This window comes from Chinchilla lanigera, unplaced genomic scaffold (genome assembly GCF_000276665.1).
Source record: "Chinchilla lanigera isolate Chin_1 unplaced genomic scaffold, ChiLan1.0 scaffold00003, whole genome shotgun sequence".
Taxonomy (NCBI): domain Eukaryota; kingdom Metazoa; phylum Chordata; class Mammalia; order Rodentia; family Chinchillidae; genus Chinchilla; species Chinchilla lanigera.
In genome coordinates this window covers 39,507,920-39,531,254 of record NW_004955404.1, presented here as the reverse complement: position 1 = coordinate 39,531,254, position 23,335 = coordinate 39,507,920, and the positions used below count along the sequence as shown (strand labels likewise).

The 23,335-nt window shown below is 34.6% G+C and overlaps 1 protein-coding gene across 5 annotated transcripts in view; it reads right to left on the bottom strand.

Annotated features, from left to right (window-relative positions):
- Pcdh9 (protocadherin 9) overlaps positions 1-23,335 on the bottom strand; it is an 867,732-nt gene that overhangs the window by 2,957 nt on the left and 841,440 nt on the right. The gene's annotated exons all lie outside the window — the stretch shown is intronic.

Sequence of the window (23,335 nt, the reverse complement as noted above, 5' to 3'; positions counted from 1 at the left end):
CTAGGCAGATCTCGAACTTACAATTATCCTCCTGCCTCAGCCTCACCAGTGCTGAGATTACAGCCGTGCTCCACCAAGCCCAGCTGTTTCTAGGTTTCTAAAGTGTATAACTAAAGCTAAATTGTAAATTGAGTCACATGGAGTTTAATATTCAGGGGAAAATGTCATCATAAAATTTATCTTTTTTTTTTCACACAGACAACCTAGAGCATGCATTTTAACCAAGATTTCAGGAATAAAGTATTCAGACTGTGAAAAGAGGAAATCAGTCCTTTACAGAAAAAAACAATGGCTTAAGAGTTAATGAATAAATTGGGGTCTTTTTGTTCTATTTTTTCCTCCTTTGATTAAATAGTCAACTGATAAGTGATAGCTTGGAAATTAAGAATTGATTTTATGAATGAAGTTAAGTGGATAAGCAAGAATAGCTGAAGCATAAAGCCTTTTTGAAAGCAGAGAGTCATCAGAAAACCAATGCAGATGAAACCGTACTGCAAGTTTGCCTAGATAACAAACAAAATAAGTGGAAAATAACTGACATGTAAGTCTTTACCAAAGCCATGCTAGCACGACTCTTTTTAATGTCCAGGAGCTGTGGATGTTTTATATTCACATTTATTTGTCTAAATAATATTAAATTACTTCTTGTATGTGAAAAATGTACTAGTTGAGATAGAGAATGTCTGACAGCAAAGAGTATGGCCAGCCTCTGAATAGACACTGGATGTTAAAAATATACAGGTAAAATGTACTGTTTCAAAGACACTTAGTCATTTTTTTTAACAACTAGTAGATTGCTCTTGACAATGACCTTAAAATTCCTTTCCATCTGACATGTACCCCCATCCCCTCAAAAGCAAACAGTTTTATTGTGTTTAAACACACATTCATTACTTTAAACTATTTCTCTTGCAAATCTCTGATGACTACTTCCTTCCTTGGATATTTCACTTACATTTGTCTACGAGTCTTTTTTGCCCTTTATCATCTGGCTGCATTTTAAAAGTTCAAACTCATTTCTCACTCTTAGGTTTGCTTCCGTGTACTCAGTAACTCTGTATCCACAATGCTAACAAATTTTGCTCAAACCTATCTGCGCTCTGTGCATTAGGATCACAGACTTAGAAGGTGCTTTTTTCTTGGCGTGTTTTCTTCTAATTATGGATTCCTCCAAGGTTCAGCTTCTGTCCCACATGCCACAGGGAGGGCTCCACAATTGTGCCTAAATATACCAGTGCAAACACCTTGAAAATTTTCACAATCTTCCTGTAACAGGGGAATAACAAATTTCCAGAGCTTTTTCAATCGTTACTATCTTAATGCCATTTTTGTCTTTTGGGGGATGTTCTGTACATTTACAAGCTTTTACTTTTGTTCTCTTTCCGCCAACTATATTGAGAATTCATTGATGGAGAAGACAATGGCTTATCACTCTTCTGGTTCCTTCCAAGTGCAAAGCAACAGTTATGATCTATGAACAATGCTAATTGTTAATTAAAATTTTATGAGGTTGAAAATGTTCTGAGAATTATTAAAGATATCCCCCGCTTAAAGGCAGACCTTAAGTAATTACAATAGAAGATGCTGATTTCACAAGCCTAACACCAAAAGCTCCTCAACAGCAAATTCCTTTGTTTGGCAATACTTTATGACAGTTAATAAATGAATTATATAACTTCTGTTAAATATATTCACTCTTTTCCGAAATCAATGGAGATAAAATAATCACCAATTTCATGTGTAACATATCCCATAGCCTATAAAACAACCCCTAATCTTTCCTTTCTCGACATCATTAAGTTTTTCTTCTCTTGCTAATGTCTCCAAAATGGGGGCATTACTAGCTAACCGAGAAATGTCAGTAGATTTGGGTTTTATTGAATTCATTAAAAGAGAATATGTAAGATTATTTTTAAATTAGCCTTATCCAATATACACAGCTATCATAGTTAATTAAGACATATAAACCAAGAATCCAGAACGATTTGTTTGTATTTGAGTACACGTGGACCTTAAACTGGATGCATCGACAATTTTAACAAATAGAGTACAATATTTTTTTTCTCCTAGAACCAAGAACAAGTATTCTATAAAAATTTACTGAACATGCACTGTATGCTGCCATGTGGCAGGCACCAGGAATATAGCAGTTAACAAAACAGATGTCCATGCTATTCTTATGGAGCCGCCATCTATCCGGAGAAACAATTATCTTTAGAGCAATGAAGAGAGCAGAAAGGAAAAGAGGGCACTGTGAAAGAAGAGGAAGCAGGTAACTGACTGGGGGCGGGGGCTCTTCCCTTTACCAGGCGACAGCAGGTTTATGCCAAGTTACAGCATTTCCTCCATTTCCTTGAAGTTCTTCTTAAAGATAACTGACAAATTACAACATGTCCTATGAAAAACCTTTAAAGTGCAAAATAGGTGTCTTTCCAGTAAATAATATTAATTGCTTCTTGAGAATTATATGACTCATGATTCCTTCTTACAAATAAATTTGGAAGATTTTGGTAGAAGTTTTGCAGATTGTTAGTTAAATCTTTTAAAAAGGCAATTGTGGGAAGCTTTGAGATCCATTCTCAGGCACTGCATACAGTGATGCCTAGATACAGGAAAGATGGAAATTTTATTTATTTTTTCTGTGATGCTTTTGAACTAGAGATGCCTCCTGCAAAGCCCCCAAAAAAGATTGGAGCTGGAAACAAAGTACCAAGTAGTTGAAGCCTTTGGACATATTGATATATAAATAGAAGGATGGGGTTAGCGATGTTGTCAGGGCTCTTTTTGCATAGAATATTTTGAATAATTTCTCAAGCACTAAGGCATACAGGCTGTCCCAAATTATTTAGAGCCTTCCCTCATCATATTAAGGTGATGCTTAGTGACCCACTGTAGTGACAGCTCTAGACAGGGAGTGGAAGGATATGGACTTAGTTGCTCAAAAAGTGGAAAATGACAGGAGTCTGTCTGGGGCCTCAAAAATAGATCAAATAAGAATTAAAATTCAAATAAAAAACAGCAACAACAAAATCAAAAGATATATACATATTAATTTGCTCATGTGCTTTGTAGTCTGAAATGCCTTGGAAAATATAATTGACTTTTGTTTGATAAGTTTTTATTTTTGGAAATGATACTAAGCTTTAGACCAAATATAATTCCTAGTAGTTGAAATATGAAGAAGAGTAATGAAAACAAAACAAATGCTTAACAAATTTTAACTTTGAGAGAAACAATATATCCAAATTTTCCTCCATAGTCAATGTGATGAATTGATAGGAGGTTAAGGAAAACTTCTAATTTGTTAATGCCTTACTATAAAAAGGGAACTTTCCTTCTGCTGGTTACCTATGGTGCTTCCTGCCCTCTCAATGTTCATATACAGTCTGTTGTGTATTGACTAGCTGCCAATTCATTTCTTCCATTTTTAAAGCCATTGAATATTTCTAGTCCTTTAAGAAAAGCATTCTTTAAAACTCTTTGATATTTAATATAACCTTTTAAAAGTGTAATGGAAAATTATTATTATCCATCAACATTGAAACACTAAAATATCAGGGATTTTTGCTAATAAGTGTACACTAAATTATAATTCTTCTTTGAAGTTTTTATTATAATTCTAATTGCTTTAGGTGATAAGTAATTTTCATTCATAATTCACTCAATAAGTGCTTATTGACCCTTAACATATCACATGTAACACTGTGTTAGATTTGTAATAGACTTGAGATTTTATGTGTTGGGTGAGGAGATGGCTGTTGCACTGTGTGTGCAACTTTGTGTATTCGTGTGTGGGTGTATTCCCTGTTTCCTTAATTTTGTTTTTAAATTATGTTTTGACTCTATTGTGCAATATCTGTTTATAATCTTTGTCAGGATTCCAAACTACTTATATATACTCTTGCTAATTCAGTCCTTACACTAGATTATTTTTCTTGAAAATACAGCAAATCCCTTTGTTATAATTTGTATCACTAAAATATTTACTAATTTTTTAAAAGCTCAAATTATTTGTCTCTTTTTACAATCTTCAATTAGAGTTTTGTTATCCTTATTTTTGGAATGGATTAAGGACACAAAGACAGATAAAACTGCAAAAATGATCTCTCTGCCAGTGACAACTGAAACAAAAGTAAAAGTATGATCAAAAAGCTTCTTGAAAGTCATCTGTGTTGATATTTATTTTATGGCTCAAGCTATTTCTCTCTCCATTTTTGCACAAATAACTTTCCCATTTGAAATCTAACAAAATCCTTTCCAAAAGTTTAGGTACTAATAGCTGTCAGAAAGCTTCCTGTATCACTGATGTTTAAAGATGCAGATTTAAAATATGAAACAATCCACGTTAGTGGAACTCAATCTGGATTTAAGTGGGATGATAGCTGAGTGGTCCTTGATTTCTTTGTATGACACCTGGAAGTGAGACTGTTACTTCACTGAGTAGCTCACTACTGTAATTAACAAGAAGCTTCTGGCCTGTCACCAGTTGCTTTTCAGTCTGATTATTTGAAACTTTCTGAACTGTTCAGTTTGAAACTGGTGTAAATAAATTCTGATACCATTTATATTCCTAACTATATTTCATATTGTATGATATTTTGGCATTTTATAAGAATAAGTTTTTCTTCAAATTTTTAATGTTAGCAAAATAAATTTAAGTAGACTTCCAATATTAAAATGTAAAATAGATATGCCATTTTATAAATTTTTTTATTAAATTCATCACATCACACTGAATAGTTTCTGTCCAGTTTTTATGAAAGAAAATTTCTTCTTTAGTGCAATACACATCCTACTGTCATGTTATAATGTCTAGTTAAGGACATACACAGCAATTTTAATTTAAAAGGCATTTATTCCTGAGTTCCAATTTTATATTATTTCCCCAAAACCCTACAGTACAAAAGTGTGCATAATGAAAAGACCTGTACATCACTAAACACCTTAAAATAAAAGATTCCTCTACTGATTTAGATTCACTAAAGCCAATAATAAAATTTCAGGGAGACAAATATAGCACTCAAGTTAAATTTAGTGTCTCTAGAAAACTAATAAAATAGAATTTAGCATTTTCATGTGTTCACTTTTACTTTCAGTTTCTTTCATTTATTTTGCTTCTTTTGAAACAAGAAAAGAGAATGATTATGTGACAGCATAATGACTTCTTATATTTTTTGTGGATTACCTTGAGTGGAAAGGTAAAGGAAAGAGTTTATGTTCTTCTGGAAAGAAACGTCAGAAGCAAGTGTACCTCACAGACACCTGAATATCCACTATTTAAACATCATGGTCTGTATTTATTGTGTTGCTACTGAAAATCAAGTCACTTAATTTGCTTACAATCTGAACATAGTCAAAACAATTTCAGAGAGAAGACCTGCACAAGACCCTGGGTCATTGTTCAGCATTGCTTTCTTCTCCCTCAAAAACCCCATTTCTGATTCAGAGAACTTTATGTCCAGTACCTTAAAATGAATGCCACATGGCAGTAAGTAGTTACTGAGGATTACTCTGCTTTCGTTATACAGCAAAACAACAGCAGGATATGAATTTCAGCTTCCCTGTAACTGAGATTATTTTATGACATCATATAGTAAAGTGATGTGGACAGTCTCACTCCAAAGATAGATATATAGACATGTGTCTATATAATTGACACTTCATATTTGAGGATACAAACAACTATAGCTCAAAAATATTCTGAAAAAAATTGTGTCTGTTCTTGAGGTGACCTATTTTTATTAGGCAATGACATAATTTTTGTCATTGTCTAAACAATGTAGTTTCAACTATTTACATGAAATTTATATCATTAGTTATTATAAGTGTCCTGATTGGGGCTTGGAATTTCCTTCAAAATTTCCTGCGTTAAAGATCCTTGGTCACAAGCCTCTGAACTACTGGGAGGTGATGAATACTTTAGGATCTAGAGTGGGTGTAATAGAAGGAAGTTGGACAAGCCCTTGAAGGGCACAATGGACCCTAGTCCCTTCTTCTTTTTTTTTTTTTTTTTTTTTTTGGCTTCCTGCTTGATGTAATGTGAATATCCTCCTCTGCCACACATTCCCACTGGGCTGCACTGTGCTGCCATGGTAACAAATCAATGTGGCCAAATCATCAAGGACTGAACCCTCTGAACCTGCTAGCCCAAGTAAATGTTTCCTCTTTTTAAATTGTTTATCTCCTACATTTTGTTACAGAAATAAAAAACTAACACAACCATGAATCCAGGGGTAATTTAAAACATATGGGAGAATGTACATAAGTTTTTTTTTTTTTTTTTTTTTTGGTTTTTCTCCGGTACCGGGAACCGAACTCACGACCTTGAGCATGCCAGGCAGGCGCTTTTGCCGCTGAGCTAAATTCCCAGCCCCTGTACATAAGTTATATGCAAATACTATGCCATCTTACATACAGGAATTTAATGCCCATGGATTTTGGAATTGGGGATGAGGGGTTCTAGAATCATTTCTTTAGAGGTACTGAGGAACAAGTGTAATTTTATGAGAAATATTTTCCATCTGTCCATTCATTCATTCATTCACTTGATGATTTTTGAGTCAGGTCTTTTCATGTTTAAAAAACCATTGGCTAGAATATCTAAAATCAGAACCAATCCAAAATCTCAAATGATACAAACAATGCAGCTAAAGTTAAGATAGAAACTGATTTTAGCTCCAGAAGAATAATAAATTAATGTAAATTTTGGTGAATAAATTTTAGATTTGTTAGCTTGTACTCTTTATAAATTCAGAGAAAAGAAAAGACTTCAGTGGATGACCACTGTACATTCCTTTATGCTTTAAATATCACCCTGGTTTCTCATTTTTATAATGTGTTATCAAACTTCACAAACTTTTTCTCTAAGTTGCCCTCATTTTGCTAATGGAAAGCCTGGGATAGGGCAAAAAATATAAATCTATTGTTCTGTTAGTGTACTTGATTACTTAATTTCCATTTAGGTTTTAGAATATCTAATTACATTTAGAATAATTATACATATTTCTAGCTGTAAGTAAAAGCCTAACAATTGTATCAGAGTTTTATTTTATAGCTCATCTGTAAGCGCAACACTGTGAATGCATCCATAGTCACCTTGAGAAACAAACAAACATGAAAGCCCACACCAGCAGGATTTAGCAAAACCTTTGGTTAACAAGTAAACAAGGATTAAATGTTTAACATGCTCCTAGTACAATTTTTTTTTCCTGGTCACAGATGAAAAGTCAACATTTGCAGATGGAAAGAGTCCAAGTACAATAACACATGGCCACCCCAAGCATCAGAGCCTCTGCCAGCAAGGATATTCCTATTTGGACAGACTTCACAGCTCACAAAGAACGGAGAACACTTCCTTATATATCTTCCATCTCCTGCTTTGCACGAATACCAGTACATCTTTTGTCATCTGCTGATGCTAAGTCCTGCAGAAAACCAAAATTACGTCTGATACTTTCATTTATTTGCTATGTTTTCCATTTCATATTTTATTTTGCAATCAATTGGGTGACAATAGTCTAATGAGACAGACCATCATTGATTATTTAAATTAACTTCTAAATTTGGACCAAATTGCCTAACTTTATTTACACTATCACAGCATAATTTCTTCTATCATGCACTATTTCTTTAAACAGTGTTTGATGGTTTTCATTTAGAAAACACATTCATACACTGATATCTCCTGAATTACTCTCCATTTCTTGCAAATGGAATTGTTTCTTAGAAAAGAAAGATACATCTTATTTGGCCTGAAACACCTTTGAAAGAGCAACTCTAAAGTATGTATGAAATAATGAAGTAATTCTTTGAGTTCAATTTCCAGATGAAATCCAAACTACATTGAGGCAACAATTTATATCATTTTTTGTCCTCTTAAAAAAGGAGCAGTTGCTTGTTTGAATTCAGGCCAGCAGTATTCAGTGTTGTGAAGTAATTTCATTTTACACACAGCCTCTGTTTCCTACATTCTGAGTGAGTCCAATCAGAATAGGTTGTGCTGTTCATGTCTGGCGATCTTTGATGACTTTCACCTAGGGCACTCACTCATCACGCAGGCCTTGCTTACTACTGCAGGTACTCTGAGCTACAGGTTTCACTTATCAGTCTTCGGAGGAAATAGTCCCAAGTAATTTTAACCATCAGGCAAATTAAGAGAAATAGTTCACTAAATTGTCACAGATTTAATGACACAATAACTTGGGTACTTTTGAAAGTGTCTGAAGGATTATATTTAAAAGAGAATAAAACATCAATTACAAGCAATGCAATCTGTAGGTATAGAGATATATATGTCTATACATGGATTGTCTTAACTTTGCATTACTTTAAAATATCATATATCTCAGTGCTTCTCAAATGTTAATACACACCAAGTCATTTACAGAAATCATTAAAATATACATTATGAGTCAATAACTCTGAGTTGGGTTCTCAGCTCCTGCATTTGTCAAAAATCATCAAATAATTCTGCTGCTAGAGCAAGAACCGCAGTTTGAGACACAAGGGCGTGGAGGACTTATATCACTCTCCAAGAGACTCTTTTAATCTTTTCCCAATAGTCTAGGCAACCAAGTTCTCAGACATTATTGTATACCAGAAGTAGCTGGAGGGCTTTTAAATATACAGACTTTTTGGTCCCATCTGGAAATTCTGATTCTGTATGCTTAGGTGGAGCCTAAGGATTTTAAATCTCCAGTGCTGCCTCACTCCCTGATTCCTTCAGCCCATCACCAGTTTCACAGCTTCATCTTCCTTTGCTGCCACCACAACCTTCTCCAGATCATTAATGGCTGGGGTGCTCAGCACACTTTCTCCACACTTACTCTACCTGAGCTCTCCCAATTAATACCACTTTACCTGTCGTATAGATGCTGATGATTCACCAGTATATCAGTTTAGCCCTTAATCTTTCTCCTAGGGACCATGTCAGTGTATATGAGTCCCTGCTAATCAGTAACATTAAAATTATAATATAGATTTCCCAAATGCATGTGACTTACATTTTTTCCACTGTCCAAACCTGTCTCTGAATTTACTCTTGTACATTAAACTCAGCTCTGCTGGTTGCCAAATTCAGGAGAAGTACAGTCATCCTTGACACCTGTCAGCCAGAAATCTAGGATGCTTCTTCCATAGACATTTCCCACTCATGTAACTGAGTATCCTAAAATAATGTCACAGCACTAATTATTTAAAATGTTAGAGCAATAAGGATTTCATAGGTATAAGAAATTTACTAATCAGTAACTTTTTTTTTCCATTGGTTAAAGAGATTTTGGATAGGCTCAATCTGGTTTCTTCAAAGGTGAAGGGAACAAATGGAAAGAATTTATAAGGGTTTCGAAGAGGTGAGAGGAACCTCTGCATGGCACCAGCACACAGAGCCCTCAGCACAACCACAAGGTCTTGGATTCTACCAACAAACTAACATAGAAGCAAATTGTTTTGCAAAGCCTCCAGATCAGAGTCCTGCACAGCTTCAGTCAGCTTTGGGAGACCCTCAGCATGTGAAGTTCACATGGACTCCTGAGATGTTAAGTGGATGGAAAGAGATTACAAATTTATGTTGCTACAAATTGCCAAATTTGTGTTCATTTGTTCCTAACCAATAGAAAACTCATGAAAATCCTTTCATCCAAATCATATACCACATAACCAAGAGAGCCCTTTAGTCTACAAAACTTCCCCACAAATTCCATAGTCCAAAGCATTATCATTTCACTGGAGGACTGACTTCTTCCACCCTTTCCACAGCCTGTGCTTCAATCTCTAACTAGAAGCAACACATTTGTGTTAGCATCCTGTGGGGCTGTAAGAAATCACCACAAACTGCATGAGTAACACAGCATATACCTGTCCTCCTAGCATTCTGGTAGTCAAAAGTCTGAAATAAATTTAATTGGGATAAAGTCAAGATTGCCACAAGGCTGATTTCTTTTGGAACCTCTGAGAAGAGAATCCATTTCTGTTTCTTTTCTTCATCTTTTTGAAGCCATCTGTGCTTTTGCATGTGGTTTCTTCCTCCACTTTCACAGCATATCATTCCAATCTACTTCCGTCCTCACACGGCCTTCTCTGGCTCTACCTCTACCTTCTCAGAAGAACGCCTTCTGTTATTTTGTTGGATTATTCAGGAAAATCCCCCAAACTCAAAGTGAGCTCCTTAATTAGTCCCATTTGCAAAGACTCGTTTGTCATTAAAAGTACTGTATTGAACCCATTCTGGGGAATGAGATGCAGATATATTTGAGGGACTGTTATTCAGTCTAATGTAATACTTAAAGCAAACTACCTCACTCCCCGCTTCCAGTCACATCTGGGTAAAAGTCACACTCCTTCCAGAGGGTGCCTCATGACCCAGTCCTACCAACTCTGATGCCAGAACCACCTCCCTCCGTATACTCCACACCTCTGTCATGCTGACTTTCTTGCTATGTTTTAAGTTTACCAAGCTTAGTGTGCTCTCAAGCTCTCAGATTTGCTACTGTTTATGCCTAGAAAATTTCTCTTACTGGTCTTAGAGTAAGTAACTCCATCACTTTATGTAAATCCCTCCTCAAAATTCACCTCTTTTTTGAGACATTTCTTAACACTGCTAAAAATAATATTCACTATTCGATCACTCTCTATGTCCTTACTCATCTTTGCTTTATTGATAGCACTCATCACTGTTCGCTCACAGTCTATCTCTCACTCTAGAATGTAAGTACCAATTTGGGTGCCCTACTTTTCAACACCTGTATCCTCAACATCTGTTGGCATGGCCTGGCACACTGTAGGTGATTACTAGATACTGTTGAAAGAAAAATAAATGAATGGTGCTTGTCCTGGGTGCTAAATCAGTGAGCTGATATAAAAACTATGTGTAAAACATCATGTAACGAATAATTTCTCTCAAGAAAATAGTTAACAATAGTGATACACAGAAGAAACATCGGTAAGAATTCACACAATGATGTTTCATTAATATTTGGAATATCTAAATGACATTACTAACAACAGAATACCAGCATTCAGAAACAGTAATATCCCCCTCCTTATTCTGGAGTCAAAGCAACTGGGACTAGTCCAAAACAAAACATATTTAAACAGCTTCCCATATGTCTCTAAACCAGTGAATGAAACCAAACAGTTCTTAATTCCTTTAACAACAGAGTTCTCCATGTTTTCAAAGTTTACAGTGACAAGGTACAAAATAAAACAATTATTTAAATCTCCAAATCACCGCATTATTTATTACCGATTATTCTGAGGAAGAGTTCTATTAACTGGGTTGAATCTCGCCCTTTGTACAAATGCGTTTGAGTAAATTGGAAGACATTTAGAAAACATCAAGTTGATTAACAAAGGATTGGAAAACTAAAAATAGTTCAGAGATTTTGCTAATGGGAAAGAGACCAAGATATGGAAGGAGCAGAGAGGGAGAGGAAATTAGGGGATGAAAGTACTTAAGATGTGTTGGTATATACACCACAATAAATATAATCACACTGAAAACACGTAGTAATAAAAGAAGTTTAAAATATGCCCTTTGTGATTATATTATCTTACAACAAAAAAGCATGAAATTGCTTTTCATAAGGGAAAAGTGATTTTTGAAATGGTTAATATGCCATATTATTGAATAACTATAATATTGTGAAATTCATTGTTTAAACTCAGATGTATAAGGAGAAAAGTTATTTTAACGGTGAGAAAAAAATACAATGTTTTATTTGAAAGAATCTCCCAACAGAGTGTTGAAATATCATTATTCTATTATTGAAAATGGCCTGCAGAAAAGAGTGTTACAGAGAGAAACCTTGCCCTCTCAGGGTGATGCCCAGGATTACCTATTACAATCTAAAGTACATGTTTATCTCGTAACACACCTTGCAAATCCAGAAAAATTACTTCATTAATGTGGGTTTCTGAAAGATAAATTTCTTTCTTAAAAGTAATAAATACTCCATGTGAATTTTATAATGTCTGTATAAACTTGGCTGAGATTTTCTGTAATATTTTCTGCTTTGCTTTTTGTCAATAATGGCTTGTTATCTTTGATGAAAGAAGTTAAACTATTTTAGTAGGTTTATTTTTTCATTGGCAGTTCAAACATTAGTCCCAATTACTCACTAGATATAATGCTGCCAATATTTCACATAAAAGTTACTGTCACTCTTATTTTACACTTTATAAAACATAATTATCTATCATTTTTCTAAAATGAAAAAATTTGTGCAACCTTAGACTTTAAAAAAAAACTTCAAATGTCTCTCCAGGTTAAGAAAATGCACTTCCAAAAATGCACTTTTTGGAAGAAATACACTTCCAAAAATATGGAAGAAATGCACTTCCAAAAATTTAACAAACCTGTATCACCCTTGTCATAGTCTATTCGTAAATATAAAAAGATAACTGAAGATTCATAGTAATTTCTATATCTAGGAAGATATTTCTTATTGTCTCTTTTTTTTTTTTTTTTTTTTTTGGTATCAGGAATCAAACTCACGACCTTTCACTTGCCAGGCAGGCTCTGTGCCACTGAGCTATATGTCCAGCCCTAGGAAGATATTTCCTTTTTGGTTTTTTTCCAGTACCGGGAACTGAACTTACGACCTTGCTCTTGCCAGGCAGGCACTGTGCCACTGAGCTAAGTCCCCAGCCCCACTAGGAAGATATTTCTTAATGAGCAAAATTTGACCTGGTTTTCTAAGGGAATTTTTGTCATTTTAGTTCCTTGCATTATCTCAATAAGTTTTCTGAGGAGGTATGAATAATGAAACTTGCTTCCTATCTAAGTCTGATCCCCATTTAGAATTAAATATGTTTTTATTCTTTTCCAATCTCTTTTATTAAAATGACCCCTGTATTGGATATAATTGACTATTCTGATAAGATCATTAACATAATTGCTGTTACTTTCTAAAATTCTAAGCGTTCTTTGCAAGAACTTCTATACTTCAGTAAGAAACCTTTAGAGTCGCTTCAATACAATGCATGGATGACAGAAGAATGCGATTTTGAGTAGAGGAAGCTTGCAGGCATGCATCACATTCCTACATGAAAGCATAGTTACCAATGACCAGCCTCAGCATAGGCAACTTTCAGTGTACAAACATGAAAAAGAAGACACTCAAAGGGATTCATTGACAGAGTTTAATGTAAGGACTGTATATAGTGTGGACTCCTGAAAGTGAGCCAATAAGGATTAGTGAAGAAGGAAAGTTTAAAAATATAGGAATCTGTCAGTTCAAGATGAGAAGTACCCAGAACCTTGAAAGAAGTAAAATATCTACGCAGGATACCAATGAGTACCAAAGCAATTATATAATAAAAATTATTATATACAATTATTTACAGTATATTACAATTTATAATAAAAAAGACGAGAACATCTGTTATCCAGCCTCCTTCCATCTCTCCCACCCTTTCCAGCCTTTACTAATCACTGTTCTCTAGCGGAAGGACTTCAAACATAAAGTTCAATAACAATAAGAATATAGAAATGCTAATTATACTGACTGGATCAGCATGAGGTGATGCAATTTCACACTTTTATATAAAGATATACAGCTTCAAAAGTAATTTAAAAAGAACAAATATGGTAAAGGTATAATACTGCCTATTAATATTTAAGCCAGTTATTAGGATAATATATTAGAATTTAATTTATTTAAAAATTCAGGGCAACCTTGTGAGTTGCAAAGAGTGTGATGGTAAGAAAAAATAAAATATCCCACAATCTTTTAAAATATTTTAGAAAACATTTTTGAAGTGTGATGTTCAGATATTTACTACTTTACTCTGTTTATCTGGAATATTACATAACAACTCAAGTAGGCTTACATTCATGGGGAGTAAAATTTAGTAAATTTGGAGTCACAGTTTCTGTATGTTTCACTTCATGCAATAAAATAGGATTAAAACAACTGGTTCCATTTGAGTTATTATTTTATCCCCTGTGCCTCAGTCTACCACATCAATAAAACACTATGACAGCTAGACCTTGCCAAATATTATCCCTACTGTTTAGGATGTCAGTTCATGTCTCTCTAATAGAAGTGAACTGCACAGTGAACCCTTATTTTTTAATCTAGATTACAGTCAAAGGTTCTGAGATCTATGACCTTTTGACAAGATTTATAAAGTTAAGTTGTCTCAAACAACTGGTATGGCTTTGACTCAAAATCAATTGCTAAGGGTATTTTTTATCTTGCTGAAATACTTTAAAACATTTTCTCCTTCAGCATGGAATGTAAATAGAACTCCAGCAGATAGCATATTTCATATTCCCTATGGATAGAAGGTAAACTACCCTATGGCTATCTTTTTGAAAATTCTACTAATTTAATTTATATAGATATCTAATGTAGATGTTAATTATATTCTCCAAGTTTTATGTTATTTAAATATGATACAGTTGAATATATTTAAATATGAGGTTATTGGATTAAATTGATGATTTAAGATTAACAAATATAAATTGAGTGTTTTCCTTTTAAGCAATGTTGTTGAATCAAGTACTATTTTCCCTTTCAGTTTGCTTACCATAATCCAAAGCCTGCTTTTGATATAGTAACTACCACTATATCCACTAAAACTCATTTGATTCTCTAAATTGAATATGCGACATACACCTTAGGCAGAGTATAACATAAATACCTGGCATTGCTATACATTCTTGCCTGATTGGACGCCTGTAATTAACTATAAATGTGTGCAATCATTGCAATCTGCTCTTTAAATTTCAATACACATAGTTGAAAAACAAGAAGTCACGAAAAAAGCAATATAACAAAGACATACATCAGAATGGGTTATAGTTTACTATTAGATTACACTATTTGTTATAAGACAAAGATGAATGATTTTTTAAAAACCTCCATTTGTTAATTTTTAACCTAAAGTGGAAATGAAAAGTGAGTTATGTTTTTCTCATCTAAAAATCAGCTTTCTGTGGATGTAATGCACATAAGTAAGCAGGAAGAAAGCGGAGTGTGTCACGGAGTAATTCTGTTTATATGAAGTGCATGTTTGGTGAGAGCCCATCACTACCAGCTCAGCAGCAAGCCCTGTTTGAAAGTGTATTGTTTGGCTGATTGCCTAATCTGAACCCCAAAATTGTTCAGGCAACATATGAAATTCAAACTTATTTTTCATTTGTTTATTTGTTTGGAATGGGAACCATAGGTGACCAGCCTATTTAAAATTCACAGAGCATTGTTTAACAAACAGAATTAACCAACCAAAACTCTGAACTCTATAATGGCTCCTCCCAAAGATGATGACGCTGTATCTGTGCTTTCTGATCTCTTAGGAGGTTTGAAATTGCTTTTCCGTGCTTCTCCTTTCTAGGCCACGTAAGTTTTCTCATAGTAAACTAACTCACTGTGGTGGAGGAGTTCATTCCTTATGTTCATTCTTTACCTTATGTCTTGCCCAGCACTACTGGGTCTGTTGTACATTGCTGGTGCCAATGGACAAAGACAATTTTAGGCCTGTGTGGGCCTGCTCCCTCAACTTTATTACATTTAAATCATGACCGAGACTGACAAAGTGATCTAAATTACCTAAACAGGCCCATACTTTGTACCTTTGGGAACACAGGTGGTGTGATGATTACTATTGTTATTTAGAACTGATATCACTTTATTTTTGCTGTTTTCCTGAAGGACAAGCTGGGTATTTCTGTTCTGTTTCACTTTTCAATTTCTTTCTATGAGAAAACATTTTTGGGGTGAAAATATTCAAGTTCCTAACAAATGTACAAAATGAACTGGACAAAAGTCAAGCCATCCCATTTGCTCTGATTATCTCAATGACAGTTGTAAATTAACCTATGTTTATTTTGACTGGGACAATCAATATTGATTGTGAAAATGGCCACTGCTCACCTTGTCACACACAGACAGTGCAGAAGTGTTTAAACATTAATCAAGAATCTGACGCAGTGAAGTTCAAATCGAGTGACAGCACTAAGAGAGCTTCAGGGACTGGAAGGCAGACTGGATTTGAGGTAAGCTGGCACTCTCTCTTTGTTTATGATTTACCACCTTGCACTGACACATCTTTTCTCAAGCCATCTGCTTCCTTTATATCATTAGAGAACAAGGCACAGGGCTCAGTTCTTGTTTATTTAGCAGCAGACTTGTTGATGACTGCAGATAAGCCCTTAGTAATTCAAACCCTTGTATTTTCAGATAAGAAAATCGCTTCATAGGTTTTGGAAATCATATCTAGGAACCAATGACAGGAAATGTTTTGAATTAGATACAATGATTTCATAATTTGTTCTTGTAGATGTTTTAGGTTCGCTAGTATATGCACATATATTTAATCCAAGCATTGTTAAAAAAAAACTAGACCTACAAAAATCCCTATATATTTCATATCCAGACAGATTACAAAATCCTATTTGTGAGTAAAAGTTTCTGGCTTCTGTTTTTAAATTCTTCCAATCATACAGAACTGGAAAATTCCTCCATGATGAACTGACATACATTATGAGTTTCCATTTTTAAAAGCAAAACTATAGTTTTAGCAGAACTATTAAGATAAAGAGAAAAGAGAATTACTGCATTTCAAAGTGTTAATATATTCAGTGTTTTCCATTCTTGACAAGAATAGCAGGGTAGATGTTAATTATGATATACAGAATGACTCATCAAGACACCTAAACTCCTTGGTCTTTGTGCCCACTGGTCCTCGGCTGGGTTTTAGGACTAGTTAATGTAAGTGAATAAAGAAATTGATCTCTAACAATCATTTAAAATAAGTATCTTCATACTTCCCAGATATATTTCCAGAACAGCTGGCTTAACATCAAAATTATCTTTAGGAAAGGAACTATTTTACCATTATGTTTTAAAGGAGATTTCCAGTTGTACTTAAATTGAAAACTTCAACTTTCACTTGGTAATTCAATTATTAGGAAGCAGTCCAAAGAGTAATTCATTCATAGGCAATAGCAAGTAATTGAAATATATGCATGCACCCCCTCATAGCACAAGTAGTAAGATAAAAAAATTTTTAAAAATCATTTTTTTTCACTAACAAATAGAACTGCTTGTTACAAGCAAAGAATTACTTGATTTCCTCCTAAGGAGTTGCAGAAATTTATTACCTTGACTTCTCTCGTAATTTGAAGTGTTGTTTCCACAGCATAGATTTTATGGCACTGTGGAGGACTTAAGATAAACTGACTTTTATTTTGTATTCGTATTGGTTTTATTTTTGCTTTGAAACTTGTTCTTTTAGACCTATGGTGGCATCACATCTTGAAATTTTAGAGTGTGTGCTTAGGCAAAACTCAGGTAGACTCAAACTGCCCTTCGAGCTCACTCACACATGTCAAGATGCTCACCTTTTAAGAAGTCTGAGGGACCGAGAGAAGATGCACTCACGTTGTTCATGGCACTTTACGCAGGGCCATTGCTCGACGTCTCTAGGAAAATCTGCGGAATCACTTGCAATGCTTTATCTCCCTTCTTCTGTCTCACAGTCTTAGTCCAGCAAATACAGCTGAAGTTTAATCACTGAAGTGCATATACATCCCCAGACGTAACCTCACTCTATGGAATAGTAGTTACACTGTGGCTGCTAACTGTCTCAGCTTTGTCTTCTGCTCTTTTGCTTTTTTTTCTAAAAAAGAATTATTAAAGGAGGGGAAACAGAGCGATGTGAGCAGTATATAATAAAATAGGGTGGCACATGTTGAAGACCTTGGGAAACCTGTAGGGTTTGGCCATTCTTTTGCACCTGGGAGAATACCATTGTGACCGCTGGGCACAATCCTAATTCGCTATTCTGACCTGCTGTCTCCCTCACAAGACAGAAACAAAGATAAATTGATGAATACTGTAGATAAGACTGGATGTGATGGAAGTATCCAAAAGAGACATTAGGGAGCATCTCCCTTAACCTCATTCTGTTCAGCATTCATTCACAAAGACAAACTCACTTGCTAAAGACCACACACCTGTCTAGGACTAGATCAGGATTTAGAGCTTCTAATCCCAAACAAAACTGCATGCTGCTGCATCTCTACTGATGACAGAGAACATAAAGTTTAGATTAACAAAGGGAGTTACACAGATTAATAAAGGGAGATTAGATTAATAAAGGGAGCACTACCAGTATAAAGGAGAACCCAAGTGGCAAAGCTTCAAGGGCCGTTGCAGCTACTGGTCATTCTTTGAATAAACATCTTTGAAACATCTTTGAAAAGAGAGAACAGCCAAGGGAAGAGTAGCTCAGAAAAACTGATTGCAAAACAAGAGACTACAGAAAGTTAAATTTCCTAAACAAATAGAATAATCAGGATAACCTTACAAAGATATATGCTACCTGTAACCTGGAATTATTCAGATCACATTATATTATATTAGTATTATATTATATTATTATATTATATTGATCTTCCTCTAGTGATGGGAAGAGGGAGGATACCAGTGTTTCTCCTTAAAAGTATTCATATCCTGGGGGTTGGGAATTTAGCTCAGCGGCAAAAGCGCCTGCCTGGCATGCACAAGGTCTGTGAGTTCGGTTCCAGGTACCAGAGAAAACGAAAAAAAAAAGTATTCATGTCCTAAAAGAGAGAGCACAAGTGGTCTCTGATCTATTTGGGAACATGAATATCTCCAAGTTGACTAAGTTATGAAGTTGTCCCCTTCATAACTCAGACGAATATTACTTACTGCTATGACTGGGAGAAAATCTTTCACTAGAAAGCTGCTCAACTGCTCATGTACTAGACAGTGGAAAATGTAGAGGCCCTGTGCTACAAATTTGATGTCTGTTTTTACAGTGTTTTCTAGCTAGCTTTAGTTCTATATATAAAAATGGAAGACGGCCATTTCATTCTAGCATTGAAGGTTGTGGACGTTGCGGGAGGAAAATATTATTTAGATGAGAAGGCTAAGCCCTCATCCTAGGGTTTCTATCCATTTGCCACCTACTTCCATGGGTCACGGTTAAAATGCAGTTATGATGTCTATGAGACTCATGCTGAACTGTCATTATCCTTTGAGATGGAAAAAAAGTTTTCAGAAGCAGAAGTTATTTTAGGAGCAGACACAACGTTTGTGCTGAGTTAAACTATGTCAGTCTATTCTGCAGTTAACGCTGACAAGGTTAAATGTCTGATTTACTTATTTTGAATAAGACAGGCTTCAGAGAGATAAAAGGATGTATGCTTTTCCATTATTCTAAAATTTGCTTCAAAAAGAGTATTTAAGAATGATGATTGTGCATGATGATTTACACATGGTATGTACTTTCTGTAGGCCCATTGTTCCTGGCCCATTTTTAATCCAACAGTTCTTCAATGGGGAGGTCACTCTTATTTACAATTATTAAATCAAATGCTTCTAATTGCTGTTAATAAAAGCAAGTGCTTTTAAAAGATATTAAGAAAAAAGTTACAGAATTAATTGAATAAATGGTCTTGTGCCCATGGAGTCTGACTGAATTAGGATGAAATAGCTTTGACCAGAGGTTCAGTACAACCACAGTGAGACCAAGCTGGAGCATCCCCCCCGACAGCCTGCGCAGAAAACTGACAGGAATGGTGGCTTATTTTCCCCTCAAATATATCTTCGGTACATTATTTTTCTCATTACTCTATCAAATCTCTGTCCATTTTGTGGTTATTTCTCCTACAGAAAGCTCTAGAGTCTTGGTTTTATCAGCTGCTGTCTCACATTTTCAGCTAGTCTGTGCTAAATACCATGAGAGAAAAATTATACTCCTCCTCTACCACTTTGATTATACCTTCATATGGTGTAAGCCTGGGCATGGATGGGTAGAATTTTTTTTTTTTTTTTTTTTTTTTTTGGTTTTTCTCCGGTACTGGGAACCGAACTCACGACCTTGCGCTTGCCAGGCGGGCGCTTTTGCCGCTGAGCTAAATCCCCAGCCCCCGGATGGGTAGAATTTAAACTACTATGTAGCAGTTCCTTCTCACATAAAAGTATGTAGTGCCATGATTTTTCTTTTGATAGGAGTTTCTGGATTCTCCCACTTTACTTGTTATTATTTGAGACTGATAGCCATGTCTTCTTCCTTATTTAATGAATGCACACACTGATAAAAGGGAATTTTCATAAATGTTTGATGCATTATAATTCATAATAATTATACCGCTATAGATGAAATTAATTATAAAATCATTTGGAAAACAGTCTTAAAACTTTAGATATGAAAAATGAATCTATTGAATTCAAGTAAATATAAAATATTAAAATTATAGAATAAGTACATGGCATGGTGAGACATGTCTATAATCCCAGTACTGGGGAAGGCTGAGGCAGGAGGGTTGTGAATTTAAGGCCAGCTTGGGCAACACAGTGAATTGCTGGCTTAAAAAAGAGTATAAAATAAAATTCCTCACCTTCTCAAACTCAACTCAGTGCCTTAGTTTCAGAGCTGTATCATTTTTCACTTGAACGTACATAGTACCTTTGTAATGGACCCCCTGACTTTGTTACCATGAGGGTAAAGAGGCAAAACAAATTGAGATGTATTATGCGCACCTATCAATTCCCCAGGATGACTGTTATTACCATTTACTGCAAACATATACTAATAAAAAAAAGAACTTGAAGAAATGAGACCATAACTCCTTTCAGGGAAAAAATAATGGTGATTACTTGTTTAAATTTTATTATTTCCCCTCCAGAAGAGTCAGAATTATTTTCCTTCTTCTAATTATCTTTTGAAAGATATTTAGAATATTTTTCTGTATAAAAAAACTTGGAAATATTTACCAAACTGAGATAATCATACAAAGTCACAGTTCTGACAATGCAATTTATATTAGTTTGCTTCATTTATTTTTATTTATTTATTTATTTATTTATTTATTTATTTTTAGTTTGCTTTAGATGCTATGGAAAAACTTCCACAACAACCCTCTTGCTAGAGTGATGTGTGCTGAACTTTTGGTATTCACGATGCTTGTGGTGCTTTGCCTGATGTAAATCTCTAATTCCCTTAAAGCTGCAGTCTTATATATCTGATGGATAGGTGGGTAACAGACTTTGCAACTCTTTCTGTATTAGTTTTCATTTACTTTGACTTGTGGGAGTTGATGTATGTAAATGGGAGAATGTAAGACTTCTTGGGATTGAACTTTGAGAAGCCAAAATCATCATTTTGCTTGAAATGAGTCCTTTTAGCTCTTCTCTTTCTTCTTTTTTACCATATTAGTTGCTTTTATAAAATTAACCCAGGAGTAACAAAAACTGAACTATGTAAATGTATAAACACATCCTTGTAAGACAGTGTGGTGTGGGCTAAAGCCTGTGAACTTGATTCTGAGCACCCTTTGTCAAGTGTCTGTGGCATCACAGGGACGGGACATTGGGCCTTACTAACTGCTCTGTTCTTTCACTTTATCTCTGAAGTTGTAGAGCAATTTGTACCCAGTTCATTAGAGGCTAGCTTGAGAATGAGAAACCAACTACACAAATGTATTCAATGAACATATTATATGAGCACCATAAAAATAAAAGGAATGATATATAACCAATGTATCTAAATTTTATAGTCTATCTTCCCCAGCTGTGAAACCAGGAGTGAACTTAATTTTGTTTATTCCTGTGTATGCCTTTAATCTTTCTAAAAAATGTTTGTAGTTTTCCGCAATCCTTAGGACTGATTTGGTATCACCTGATACCTAATTAATTGTCTTTAGTTACTTATTACATATCAATATTGAAAACATAACTAAAATATCACTGACCCTTTAAAGATCTGATTAGCTATCAAAAATGGATGTAGGATATTTTTAATTATTTTTGCATAAAATTCATCAATGTTTTTAATCTTCTTAGATTTAGTGTCATCAAAGCAAGAAATATTTTTTCCCTCCAAAATAACTTTTGAGGTATTGAACAAAATTCTTTACCATATTATTATCATTTATTACTTTCATTCTGTTTTTTTTTTCTTTATAAATTACAAGGCCATGCAGAAAATATTTTTCAGTGAAATAATGATGCAATTTCTGGTCTGTGATTCAAAAGACTCCTGTCTCCTGTCATTTAAACTCATGAGTACCTTTTCATTGTTTGAGGAAATATATTATGAAAGCCAGTAGGACCTTAGCAATATGATATTATCATTTACAGTGAATGAGGGAATAGCTAAGGTAGGGGGTTACTACATCATTTTTCACTTACTGTGTTTTATTTCCCATATAAAATGCAGAGACTTTACAATGTGACACTATACTCTAACATCACTGTGTGTCAGATCCCTATCCTGGGCTGCTTTCATTTCTACGAGACACTCAAATAACCTATATGAAAGTTGATGTCTATATGTCTTAAGGGCATCGGAGTGGTTTATACCCTTTCCAATTGATCCATGTAGCTGAGAATGGGTTTCTGCCTGGATTGAGGACAGTCACTGAGTGTAACAAGTGTGACTGACAGCAGCAGCACGAGTAAGCGCTTTAGTGTTTCAATATGATTTCTACAGTCGAGATGTGATCTTTTTCCCTCTCAGACAATGATACTGAATTGAATTTCAAAGGAATATTAAAGCACTTTTTCTTAGACTATCCCTAAAAGTTAAACATTTATTTTTAAACTGGAACTTAACTTTTAAGAGTGTTTCATAGCCTTATTTTTGTCTCTGAATTTTAAAACATCAGTTAGTATTTTAATTTGCCAGTTTCAAGTAAAGAATTCAAGATGTCCTTTTTAAAGTGGTATTGTTTAGTAAGAAATTTTCTCACTACTCTTAGTGTGCTCTTTTCTGACTATGAGAAAATAAGCTTAAACACTATTCTTTATACAAAGAAAGTCCACATATTCACTTTATCTTGACTGTAGTGATTTGCAAAACAATGTACTGGAAAAGAAAGAATTCTAATTCATATCATAAACCATACATCATTAAACCAAAATAGGTTCCACTACAAATGAAACCTATATAATTCCGGTACTCTTCTAATTTTAATTTTGAATCAAAGCCTTCAGCCATAGTTACCTATATGACTGTGTGGTTAGCAGACTGAATGTCTAACAAGTATTCTGATTTTTACTGAGCTGTAGACAAACTATATTAAACTTCTTTCTTTTAAAAAGTTACTGTCTACTGATTCTAAGAGCTGATTAATCACGGAAGGTACAGATTCAATTCGAGTATATAATTTCAACTAATTATGCCAACTTCCCTTACCACCCCAATTTCCCAGCCAAGTTACTCCAAGAAATCTATTTTTAATGTTTTTCAGGATCTTTTTCCTTGAGATAGTGCAGTACACGAAAGAGAAAGTCTCCATTTGCAGAAGGACACTCTGATTCATGATGTTCTCTAACGTCTTTCCCTGGGGCCAAGACAA